The following is a 12,979-nucleotide window of genomic DNA, read 5'->3' as shown; positions in this document are numbered from 1 at the left end:
CGACCTGACTTTCACTTTCCTTATAGTGACGTCTGTGAACAAAGGTTCTTTGTTCTTTAGCTTTTGATGAAAACTTTAATACAGAAAAGAAGTAGAAAGAGTAATATAATGAATACACATATACCCACGGGAAAGGCTAATTTTATGTGTCAGCTCGGCCAGGTCCTGGTGTCCAGCTATTTGGTCAAACACCAGTCAGATATTGCAGAAGGTATTTTTCGATGAGATTACCATTTTTGTGTGTTTGCACTGAGTCTTCCTTGCTGCGTGTGGCTCTTCTCTAGCTGCGGCGAGCGGGGCTCCTCGATAGTTGCAGGCGCAGGCTTCTCAATGCGGCGGCTTCTCCTGTGACAAAGCCCGTGCTCCAGAGTGAGGGCTCAGTAGTGGTGCTCATGGGCTCAGTTACCCCATGGCGTGTGGGATCCTCTTGGATCAGGGATCAAACCCATGTTCCCTGCATTGGCGGGTGGATTCTTAACCTCTGGACCAACAGCAAAGTCTGATTGAACATTTCAACCAGAAGATTTGGAGTAAAACAGATCACCTTCATTGAGTGGGTGGACCTTGCCCAATCATTCGAAGGCCTTCAGAGCAAAGACTGAGTTTTCTCAGAAGAAGGATTTCAACCTCAAAAGTGAAACACAGGGAGCCAGCCTGGGTTCCTGCCTGCCGACCTGCTCATGGAGCTCAGATGTGCCCCTCTCCCAACTGCATGAACCAGTTCCATAGAATAAATACCTCGTTCTTCATTCTCTCTCTTTATATATAGATACACATACACATACACACACGTGTGTTTACTTTAAGATATGTGTGTATGTAAGACTCTTAAAGTCGATTCCATATGTCATGACACAGAAATTGCATAGACAAGTAGTTCAGCATTCATCTCCAAAAAAGGAAGCTGTTTCCCATCAGACCCACAATCCCACTGCTGTGCGGCCACTTTAGCAATAATTCCCTGGCAGCGCTGAGAATACAATCTGCATTCCATTTCCACCACGTTTCCATCTTAGCTCTTATTGCTGGCTTGTTCACGCCTAGAGTCTGTCGAGCCCCCTGCCCTGGGTGTGTCTCCTCAGTCTTTTCGGATTCACAGCAGTTTCCTCCCACCCTCAGCATTTCTCCCTGAGCCACGAGCCCATTTCGGGAGCCCGGGTCAGTGGCCCGAAGGTCCCAGGTTCTGGAGGTGACGTCCTCCTGGTGCCCGTCTAAATGTGCCTCTCTCCCCTGTTTTTCTTGTAACTGGAAGTGATCACTGAAGGCTTGGTGAGATGGCAAGTCACCCGCCTTAGAGGGAACCCTGCACAGGTGAGGCGTGGGGTCCTTGCTGCCCCTGCTTGGGAAGCACGGGCCTGCTTGTCACACAGGGGACAGCAGCTATTTCCACTGTCAAGTTACATCTCTCCCTTGCCACGAGCAAGCACTCCATGGTCGTCCTGGTGACAGCCGTTCCCCAGCAGGCAGCCTCCTCCTGGCTGAGCGTCTGTTGGATTGATTATGACACTAGATGTGGCAACACGGCAAGTCGCTGTCGTGATAGTGAAAGTGATAGTCACTCAGCTCGGCTCTTTTCAACTCTATGGACTGTAGCCCACCAGGCTCCTCTGTCCATAGGATGCTCCAGGCAAGAATGCTGGAGTGGGTAGCCATTCCCTTCTCCAGGGGATCTTCCTGACCCAGGGATTGAACCCAGGTCTCCTGCATTACAGGCAGATTCTTTACCATCTGTTGTGATAGGCAGCATATAAATTAGTCTCATCAAGCCCTGCCTCCTACTGGTCACACCCCCATGCAACCCACTTTGTCTAGAGCATGTGGGCTGATCTAGTGAGTGCCTTACCTCCAACAACTGAATGAGGGGACAGTGATGAGGTGTCTTCTGAGGCTAGACCCAGCTTCCGTTCTCTTACCGTCTTTGCTCACTCTGCTGGGAGTGGTGACCGTATGGAGGGCTGTCCTGCAAAGGAAGAATTGATGCTTTTGAACAGTGGTGTTGGAGAAGACTCTTGACAGTCCCTTGGACTGCAAGGAGATCCAACCAGTCCATCCTAAAGGAGATCAACCCTGAATATTCATTGGAAGGACTGAGGCTGAAGCTGAAGCTCCAATACTTTGGCCACCTGATGGGAAGAACTGACTCATTGGAAAAGACCCTGATGCTGGGAGAGATTGAAGGCAGGAGGAGAAGGGGACAACAGAGGATGAGATGGCTGGATGGCATCACTGACTTAATGGACATGGGTTTGAGTAAACTCGGTGCTGCAGTCCATGGGGTCACAAAGAGTCAGACGTGACTTAGCAACTGAACCACACCTATAAGATTTAAAATGTTTTCTTCATTTTTTGTGTTTTTTTTTTTATGTATTATTTGTGTGAAAAGTATTATAAACCTATCACAGTACAGGACCACATAGCCGACGATGTTAGTTGGATACCCGGGCCGACCTTTTTAGACTTACAAGCGTGATCTCAGAACAGAGCTTGTGTGCATGCAGGGGACTAGCTGTACCACATTTGGGGCCAAGTCACCTCACACCACCGCAGACAGCTAACATGGTGTATTTGCAACTCCTTCTGTGTCCCTTAGATGACCCTTCTCTAGGAAGACACTTTCCTTCAACTGAGACTACTCGTGAACTAGGACGATTCTTCATCTGACTTCTTCTTGAGTCAGTTCGGTCCATTCATAATTTTCTATCAATGTTTTTGTTTCATTGAGGTTTTCAAATTTCACAGCCTACAACTTTTTTTCTGACACCCTACTTTGAAATAATTATAGCTTTACAGGAAGTTGCAAAGAAATATATGGAGACATCCTGGGCACGCTTCTCCCCTCCTCTAGAAAGCCTGATGGCAGAAACTGCTGTCTCAGCTGACCCCTCCCCGGGTCTAACAGTCGCTACTCAAAACATAACTAACCAACAAGAAAATGGGGAAAGGGACAGCCGGCCTCAAGGACTCTTCCCAGGAGGGTGGAATCTTTAGATCATCGTTAAGAAATAGATTAATAAAAGGGACATCGAAGGGGGCAAAAGAAAGGTCTTAATACAGCTGTCTCAAGGATGGCTGGGCCAAAGGGAGGCCTTGCTGGCCTCCCGCCATTAACGGGCCCTGAGCAAGCTTGGCCTGTTTCCACCAGTTTGGAGGAAAGCAAGAAGCAGGAAGGCAGCAGGCACAAAGAGGAAGCGGACCTACACTCTCTGGGCACAGTGATCAGGCGACTTAATCAGAATAAAAGTTGACACTATCTTCAATAGTCAGGACATGGAAGCAACCCAAATGTCCACCTGCAGATAAATGGTGTGTGTATATATATACACACTATGGAATATTACTCAGCCACAAAAAGGAACAAAATAATGCTATTTGCAGCAGCATGGATGGATGTAGAGATGGTCATACTGAGTGAGGTAATTCAGACAGAGGAACAAATACATGAGTTGCTTTTGTGTGGAATCTAAAATACACAAATGAGCGTATTTGCAAAAGAGAAATAGAGCCACAGGTGCAGAGAACAGAAGTATGGTGACCAGGGAGGAAGAGGGATACGTTGGGAGACTGGGATTCACACAGACACACCACTGCATTTGCTGCTGTTGCTCCGTCGCTCGGTCGCGTCTGACTCTTTGTGACCCCACAGACTGCAGCACGCCAGGCTTCCCTGTCCTTCACTATCTCCCAGGCTTCGGTAAAATTTATGTCCATTGAGTCGGTGACGCTATCTAACCATCTCATCTTCTGTGGCCCCCTTCTCCTCCTGCCCTCAGTCTTTCCCAGAATCAGGGTCTTGCCCAGTGAGTCAGCTCTTCACATCAGGTGGCCAAAGTATTGGAGCTTCAGCATCAGTCCTTGCAATGAATATTCAGGACTGACTTCCTTCAGGATCGATCAGCTTGATCTTGCTGTCCAAGGGGCTCTCTCAAGAGTCTTCTCCAACAACACATTTCATATACAAAATAGATAACTAATAAGATAATAATAATATAAAATAGATAACTAATAATGAGTATAGCACAGGAAACTCTACTCAAAACTCTGTAACGAACTATATGGGAAAAGAATCTGAAAGGGGGGGCACGTGTATACGTGAAACCGGTGCACTGCACGGCACACCGCAGCCGACACAGCACCGCACACAGCAGCTCAGCTCAGCTCGGTCGCTCAGTCGTGTCCGACTCTGCGACCCCACGGACTGCAGCAAACCAGGCTTCCCGTCCATCACCAACTCCCGGAGCTCACTCCAACTCACATCCATCAAGCCAGTGATGCCATCCAGCCGTCTCATCCTCTGTCGTCCCCTTCTCCTCCTGCCCCCAATCCCTCCCAGCATCAGGGTCTTTTCCAGTGAGTCGGTTCTTCTCATCAGGTGGCCAAAGAATCAGAGTTTCACCTTTAGCATCATTCCTTCCACAGAAATCCCAGGACTGATCTCCTTCAGAATGGGCTGGTTGGATCTCTTTGCAGTCCAAGGGACTCTCAAGAGTCTTCTCCAACACCACAGTTCAAAAACATCAGTTCTTTGGCCCTCAGCTTTCTTTGTGGTCCAGCTCTCACATCCATACATGACCACTGGAAAAACCACAGCTTTGACTAGATGGACCTTTGTTGGCAAAGTAATGTCTGTGCTTTTTAATATGCTGTCTAGGTTGGTCATAGCTTTTCTTCCAAGGAGCAAGAGTCTTTTAAATTCATGGCTGCAGTCACCATCTGCAGTGATTTGGGAGCCCCCAAAAATGAAGTCAGCCACTGTTTCCCCATCTATTTGCCATAAAGTGATGGGAGCAGATGCCATGATCTTAGTTTTCTGAATGTTGACTTTTAAGCCAGCTTTTTCACTCTCCTCTTTCACTTTCATCAAGAGGCTCTTTAGTTCTTCTTCACTTTCTGCCATAAGGGTGGTGTCATCTGTATATCTGAGGCTATTGATATTTCTCCCAGCAATCTTGATTTCAGCTTGTGCTTCATCCAGCCCAGCATTTCTCATGATGTACTCTGCATATAAGTTAAATAAGCAGGGTTACAATATACAGCCTTAACATACTCCTTTCCCAATTTGGAACCAGTCTGTGGTTCCATGTCCAGTTCTAACTGTTGCTTCTTAACCTGCATACAGGTTTCTCAGGAGGCAGGTCAGGTCATCTGGTATTCCCATCTCTTTCAGAATTTTCCACAGTTTGTTGTGATCCACACAAAGGCTTTTGCATAGTCAATAAAGCAGAAGTAGATGTTTTTCTGGAACTCTTGCTTTTTCCATGATCCAGCAGATGTTGGCAATTTGATCTCTGGTTCCTCTGCCTTTTCTAAAACCAGCTTGAATATCAGGAAGTTCACGGTTCATGTATGGCTGAAGCCTGGCTTGGAGAATTTTGAGCATTACTTTACTAGCATGTGAGATGAGTGCAATTGTGCGGTAGTTTGAGCATTCTTTGGCATTGCCTTTCTTTGGGATTGGAATGAAAACTGACCTTTACCAGTCCTGTGGCCTCTGCTGAGTTTTCCAAATTTGCTGGCATATTGAGGGCAGCACTTTCACAGCATCATCTTTTAAGATTTGAAATAGCTCAACTGGTATTCCATCACCTCCACTAGCTTTGTTCATAGTGATGCTTTCTAAGGCCCACTTGGCTTCACATTCCAGGATGTCTGGCTCTAGGTGTGATCACACCATCATGATTATCTGGGTCCTGAAGATCTTTTTTGTACAGTTCTGTGTATTCTTGCCACCTCTTCTTAATACCTTCTGCTTCTGTTAGGTCCATACCATTTCTGTCCTTTATTGAGCCCATCTTTGCATGAAATTTTCCCTTGGTATCTCTAGTTTTCTTGAAGAGATCTCTAGTCTTTCCTATTCTATTGTTTTCCTCTATTTCTTTGCATTGATCATTGAGGAAGGCTTTCTTATCTCTCCTTGCTATTCTTTGGAACCTTGCATTTAGATAGGTATATCTTTCCTTTTCTCCTTTGCCTTTAGCTTTTCTTCTTTTCTCAGCTATTTGTAAGGCCTCCTCAGACAACCATTTTGCTTTTTTGCATTTCTTTTTCTTGGGGATGGTCTTGATCCCTGCCTCCTGTACAGTGTCACAAAGCTCCGTCCATAGTTCTTCACGCATTCTATCAGATCTAAACCCTTGAGTCTATTTCTCACTTCTACTGTATAATCCTAAGGGATTTGATTTAGGTCATACCTGATGGTCTAGTGGTTTTCCCTACTTTCTTCAATTTAAGTCTGAATTTGGCAATAAGGAGTTCTTCACCTGAGCCACAGTCAGCTCCCGGTCTTGTTTTTGCTGTATGTATAAATCAACTGTACTCCAAGTATAAACAAAGAAAGTAAGAGTGGACCCCAGTGTCCCTCAGCTCAGCCCTCTGCTGGGGCCCCAGAGCCTTGTGCAGAGTGGACACCAGGGTCAGGGGTGGAGAGACAGGGTCCAGGAGTCCTCAGTGCCAGAGCCCTGCGCACGGTGGGACCCACACGGGCTGGAGAAGCCAACAGTCAGAACAGCGGGTGAGAGGAGCACAGGGCCACGGGCCATGGCAGGATGACGCAGTGAGGACGTCTGGGCGGCTCTTGGGGCAGCAGCCATGCCCCCTTTACCTAGTGGTTTGTGATGTGGACATTATGCCGCAATAAGGGATGCGTCCCCTGCCTAGTATTATGAAACCAAGCCCTGTAGATGGACCCCAGTGGAGGCCACTGGGAGGAACGTCAGGGTCGATGGAATTAAGGTCGAAGTTCAGAGAAGCCTCGGGATGCTTGGACAGGCTTTATGTGACGCCACTGAGCCTCTTCCACCGGATTGTGCTGGGGGATGGGGTGGACGTGGTGTCCGGCTCGGGGATGTCTCTCCTGCCTGGTCTTGTAAAGCTCGTAACTCTGCCCTTCAAGCCGTGTTCACCGGACATGCTGAATGGGAACCAGTGAGATGACCTGAGCCACCCACCAGGGAGTAGAAGCTGGGGCGCCAGGCGGGCAGGTCCTTGAGCGATGCCCTGTGTGCAACCAAGACAGGGGCTCAGGGCAGCAGCCGTGGGCACCTCCTAGTGATGACCACCGGGACCTCAGACGAGAGAACTTCTATCTGCGTGGAGTCATCAAACACCCGCTTGCGTTTGCCTTGTTATCAGACACCCACTGGAGCTGTCCTGATGGCTGAAGGACGCAAAATGATCATGAAGGGCTTCCCTGGCAGTGCAGTGGTTAAGAATCCACTTTTCAATGCTAGAGATGCCGGTTTGATCCTTGGTCCGGGAAGATCCCACAGGCCACAGGGCAACTAAGCCTGTGCGCCCCAACAATTGAGGCTGAGCTCGAGAGCCCGCGAGCCGCAACGAGAGAAGTCACCACAATGAGAAGCTGGAGCACGGCAACCAGAGAGAGGCTGGCATGCAACAACGAAGACCCAGCACAGCCCCAAAATAAAACACATGAATTTAGAAAAAAAGACCATGAAACCTGAAATCCCCCCGACGTCCAGGATGACACGGGGGGTGGAGCTCTAAGGGAGCAGAGGTGCCCCGGAGAGCTTTCTACAGCGTGGTGCCGCCTGGGGAACACAAGGCCCACCACCGCCCCCACCCCCGCACAGGGAGCCTCTGCTTCCCCGGGACTGACCTCGGGAGGAGCTGCTGGGCTGTGCTGTCCCTGGGACGCAGCCCGACTTGCAGCTCTCCCCTGGCCGACCGAAAGCAGCTTGTCTGGATGGCCCCGCTCTGGCCGAGCTGTACACAGCTCAGCCTGGCATCGAGCAGGCTGGCATGTGCTCTCCTCGAAGCGGGGGGAAGCACCGGATGGCAGGGGAAGTCCTGACATTTGGGTTTTTACTGACATGTAGGCAAGCCAAAGACCTGACCATCTGGTCGGGCAGGAGGCCCGTGGACCTGGCCTGTTACAGGGACGTCCGTGAAGGACGCGGCCCCATGGAAATCTCTGTGGGAATCTGGGGTGCGCTCAGGTAGGCATGTCGATGCCCCTCAGCACAACCCCGTCGCAGGCTCAGAGGCGACTGGAATCAGCAAGTGGATCCCGGGTTCTCACCTGAGGCATACACCTGGGACCCCGGGGTGGGCAGACGTGGGGGCACCGCAGGGGGATGGGGTCCACAGCCTCAGAGGCACGGCACCCCGGGAAGAGACGGGGGTGGCTGATGGCCATGTGGCCAGTTCTCAGGGCTGGGGGGAGGTCCCGATGGAAGCCGGCAGGCGAGACTGAGGCTGGGAGCCCATGGTCTGCACGGGGGTCCTGACGGGAACAGACGCTTGGCCCGGATGGTGTCTGGCTGACCCAGACACAGACACTCAGAGCCCTGAGAAACCGGAAGAGGTGGGTCGCACCAATCTGGGCAGCCAAGTGCCATGGCTTCCGAACAAGGAACTCTGTAGGACCCAGAATGTGCAGCCTGGGAGCGCAGGTCTGAGGGACCAGGGACCAGCGGGTAGAACGCGGGAGGGGGCACGCACGTGGGGGCCAGCGGCGACCCCACTGGACCGACACTTCCGTCTCCCGGGTGGGTCTGGGGCAGCGAGGGCAGAGAGGACGCTGGCATCATTGTGCAATTCCCGCCGGGCTGGGGGCGGGGGCAGGCCCTGTTCTTTCTTCCCCAAAACACTTCAGTTTTTTCCTACCTGATGCAACACCAAAAAGATCAAGTCTGCAATGACCAGGGGCAGAAGTGGGGGGTTTCTTATGCAAGAAACGGCAACTGTGTTTTACATTTTAATTTCACTTTTTATTGGAGTAGAATTGCTTTGCAATCTTCTGTTAGTGTCTGCTGTGCAATGAAGTGATATACACCGTATAGCTCTTCCCTCTTGGACCTCTCTCCCGCCCCACCCCCGACTGGAATTGATATAAATACACTTGCTTTTAGTCACTAAGTCCTGTCCGACTCTTTTGTGACCCCACGCACTACAATGCGTAAACAGGTAACTGGTGGGAAGCCGGCCGTGTAACACGGGGGTCAGCCCAGCGCCCTGTGCTGACCCACAGGCCGGGGATGTAACTGTGGCTTTAAACCTGAACGCCTCCGGGCCTAAAGCGGCCAGTGGAGCCGTGCTGCCCCGTTTGGCAAACCTGGGCTGACAGCAGATGTGGCTAGTCCGGCACTCGCCCGGAGAGGGGTGGACTGAGGGGAGGCATTCTCGGGGCTCCTATCCCAGCTGAAATCTAGACCAGCTCGTCCGGGAACCAGGGAGAGAAGGAACAGCAGCTGGGGGCAACGGGATGAACCCACAGGTCCTGGGATGTGAGAAAGGAAACCAGTGTTACGCCAACACCCGAGAGAGGCTCAGGGCCGGCGACGCTGGTCCTCGTTTCAGCTTCACCAGAGGCCTGAGAGGTCAGGCCGCCGGGCCAAGGCCAGTCCTGCTTTGCAGCCTGACCAGATGGGCCTGCGGGCCTGAGGAGCCTCGCCCTGGGGGACGTTCCCACCCGACGTGACAATGCGCTGCGCTGATTCTAGCGAGGCGCACATACCATGTGAATTTTACCATCGTTTTGCTGGAAGGGATCCTGTCGGTGACCCGAGAGTGGCCTGTGATACAAGAAAAAAACAAATATTTGGCCTTTGTTCTGGCCCTGGACACACAGTCGCTCGAGTCCGTGGTATCTCTTGGGACGTCCCTAGCTGTCCAGTGGCTAGGACTCTGCATGTCCCCTGCAGAGGACGGGGTTCCATCCCTGGTCAGGAAACTAAGATCCTGTATCCTGCACAGAGTGGCAAAAAAAAAAAAAAAAAAAAAGGAATTAATTAAATAATACCCTTTCATCTGTGAAGTAATTAGCATGCTTCGTGAGCTGAGGGTACGACAGGTGTCTGGGGGCCCCTAGGTCCTTTCAGGACGAGCGCTGGTCTCCGCAAGGACCCGGCGTGATTAGAGGGTTGGCCCTGGCAGCCCCACCCCTTGACCCCTGGGCGGGGAGAGCGGCTGGGGGCTCAGTCCTGCGGCCGGGGTGTGGATGGGGGCCCCGTGGAGGGGCCAGGAGGGCCGTGTCCCCAGGAGGCCACGGACGCTCCATGGCCTCCTCTCCCTCCCCTCCTCCCCCGAGCACCGCATCCATCCGGCTGTTCCCGAGTTGTGTCTTTTTTAATAAACAGGTGCTAGTGAGTGAAGCCCCTTCCTGGGTTCTGTGAGCCGTCCCAGGAAACAATCAAAGCTGGGGGGCGGGGTTGGGAACCCCCCTATTCACCGTCATAGTTGGAGGCGGTCTGGACTCGGTACAGGTGTGGGGACCGTCTTGTGGGGCTGAGTCCTTAACCTGGGGGTCTGAGTAAACCAGGCTGACGCTGTCAGAATAGACTTGGACCCCCCCCCCAACTGGGGTCCAGAGACTCAGAAAAGTGGATGTGGTGTTGGAATAGCCCCCTCCCCCAACCAGGGGCTGCGACAAGCAACGCTGCTATGGACATCTGTGCACACTGTCTTGAGTGGGCGTAAATTTTCAGTTCTTTTGGAGAAATGCCCCAGAGTGTAATTGCTGGGTTGTATGATACTCGCATGCTTAGTTTTACTGAAATGAATAAAAAGCTGCACGGTAGTCAAATGCGCTCTCACCATCCTTTTAATCTCCCGCTGAATCTGTTCGTAGGCCCCTTTCGCTTTCCTGATGCTTTTTCATTGGTTTCGTCTTTTCGTGATCCAACTTGCCAGACTTTGATCATCATGTCCATCTTTCCAGGCAAGCCAGGGGCTGCGGTCCCTCCCACACCCGCCCCGTCCCACCTCGTTACCTCTTGCTGTCGCTGGGCATTGCTATCGGCCATTCATTGCTTGGGGTAAAGGCTTTAAATTCTCTTGTTCCTGACTCCTGGCCTCCTGAGTCCTCGCCTTCACAGAGACGGTCCCGTGGGTGAGAGTGCAGGGCGGGCTCCAGGCCCCGCGACCGTGCCAGGGAGGCTGGCCCTGCGTCCTGCCCACATGACCGTCGGCACCCCCTCCCCCTGCCTGGGGTCAGCCGGGGACGCTCACCCCACTGCGGGCTCCGGGGACAGGCCTGGGCCCTGGGCCGCATTCCCACACACAGTCTGGAGTCTGGTCTCTGGCTGCCCTTCCTCCACGGACAGAGGGGCCTGGTGGGGCTGCAGTCCACGGGGTCGCAAAGAGTCGGGCACGACAGCACTCACAGAAACGCAGGCACACGCGGCCCTGCTAACGGGCCAGCGCCCCGGCCTTCCTCACACCCGCGTCTCCCCACAGGGGCTCCTTGCAGAGTCTCGAGGGCGGCAGACAGACCTGCAGACAGACGGGCAGGCAGCCCGTGCTCAGAGGCTCTGCTGGGCTCCACCCCCGGAGCCTCTTCCTTCCCGGTGGGCGTCTGCCGGCCTCTCGGCTCTTCAGCACCGACCAGTAAGCCCCCCAGCCCCGGATCACCCCGGCGGGTGAAGGCGGTGCACTGGTGGCCGTGGCCTGCTGGGACCCTGGGGGTGCTGCTGTCCGTCTTGTCACCTGCACACTGACACACCTTCCGTATGTGCAAAAACACGGCCCAGTTTCACAAATGTGGACAGGACGCAGAGGCGGGGCCGCCCCCTCAGCGCCCTCGGCCCCTGTGCTCCGGGGGCCGTACGGGTCCCTGAAGTCACTTGGTGCCCGCCCTCCCCTCCAGGTGCTGACCGGCTCCTGTCCCGGGGGCGCACAGGCTGTGCTTCGGGGGACACAGACGACACGGGCCCGTAGCAGGCGGGGACAGCCCCCCTCCCGATCTGCGGCTCTCACACGGGGCAGGGCAGTGGGGCCGGAAGCCTGATGCACACAGTCGGGGGCAGCCCTGGGGTCCTGGCTGGCGGCAGGAAGGGGCAACCTCTGAGGAGCCCCCACCAGGGGTTCCGCCCCCACACTCTGTACCGTGGCCCACAGAGGCCCGGGCGCCTCTCCAGACGGTCAGAGTGACCCAGGAGGACAAACACTCGGGCGCTCAGACCAGGGGGCTTTCAAGTCCACATCATGCAGCAGGGGGACAGCTGGGCACCAGCGGCTTCTGCCCTCCTGGCCCGAGAGAACGGAAAGCCCCCAGTCCAGGGACAAGCGCAGCGAGGGAGGCCCCGGTCCTGGCTCAGGGGCCCTGCAAGGCCTCAGGGGCTGTGGTCACGCAGCAACCCCGCAGCCAGGCCCCAGGTGTCCGCACCCGAGACCTCACCCTTCCCTGAGGGCTGTCGAGCACCTCCGAGCAGCTCTGGGGATGGCGAGGCTGGGGGTCTTGTCTGAGCCAACACATCTGGGGGCTCAAGGACCTCAGGGGGCAAGGTCTGAGAAGCCCCCGGGGACTGAAGTCTGCTTTGTGGGTCCCTCACATCCCCATCCCCACAGCAAGCAGCTGGGCAAGGACCCCTTGCCACCCGCTGGCAGCTTCAGGGACCACCCCCCCCACACCCAGGCTCAAGTCTCTTCCAGGCTGCAAGGATCCTGACACAAAGAGGCTGGAGTTGGGTGGGGGCCCCGGCGGCACCAGAGAACAGCCACTGGGCTGCTCAGGATCAGAACCCTGGACCCGCCGGCTGCTGCCTGTGTCCTGCCCTCAGCCTCAGAGCTGAAGGCTCCAGTAAAGCTGGGACTGGGGTCCCCCAAGCCCCGCCCCCCCCAGGCGGCCTGGTGCCCAAGTGGCAGCAGCTCCGGGCCGTGAGCTCACTCTCGGGTCCAGCACGTGTGGCCCAGCCTGGGAGTCCCTTCACAGCCTCCACGGAGGGGGCCCAGGGTCCCCAGGGTCAGTCCTGACCCCGCACACCAGCTTGGAGGCCACGGTCTGTCTCACTCCCGTGCACTCAGCCGGGCCCCCCTCTGCCCACGGCACCAAAGCCCACGGAGCCCACCCGGGCACCAGGGCCCAGCTCAGAGCCGGCAACACCAGCAGTGACGGAGGAAGACCCGCCAGGGATGTGGAGGAAGGAAGACAGGGCTGGGGTGGGCCCATGGTGGGTGCTGCGGGGGTCTCAGCCCAGCTGGTGGGCAAGCTCCAGGCTGAGGCCCAAAAGGCCAGGGGAGA

General features: G+C 54.3%; 1 long non-coding RNA gene across 3 annotated transcripts in view; it reads right to left on the bottom strand.

Annotated features, from left to right (window-relative positions):
• The window catches only part of LOC133241614 (uncharacterized), a 41,509-nt gene that overhangs the window by 2,202 nt on the left and 26,328 nt on the right, over positions 1-12,979 (bottom strand). For 2 of the 3 annotated variants that reach the window (XR_009734647.1, XR_009734645.1), the window contains exons 3-4: positions 7,616-9,706; positions 1,844-1,960 (exon numbers count right to left, since the gene is read on the bottom strand). This is a non-coding gene — a long non-coding RNA (uncharacterized LOC133241614). Of the gene's footprint in view, positions 1-1,843; positions 1,961-7,615; positions 11,233-12,979 lie in introns of all 3 variants that reach the window. The other variant, XR_009734646.1, reaches the window with a different exon arrangement.

This window comes from Bos javanicus, chromosome 29, assembly GCF_032452875.1.
Source record: "Bos javanicus breed banteng chromosome 29, ARS-OSU_banteng_1.0, whole genome shotgun sequence".
Lineage (NCBI taxonomy): Eukaryota > Metazoa > Chordata > Mammalia > Artiodactyla > Bovidae > Bos > Bos javanicus.
The sequence above is the reverse complement of the archived record's forward strand: the minus strand, read 5'-3'. Positions and strand labels throughout refer to the sequence as shown.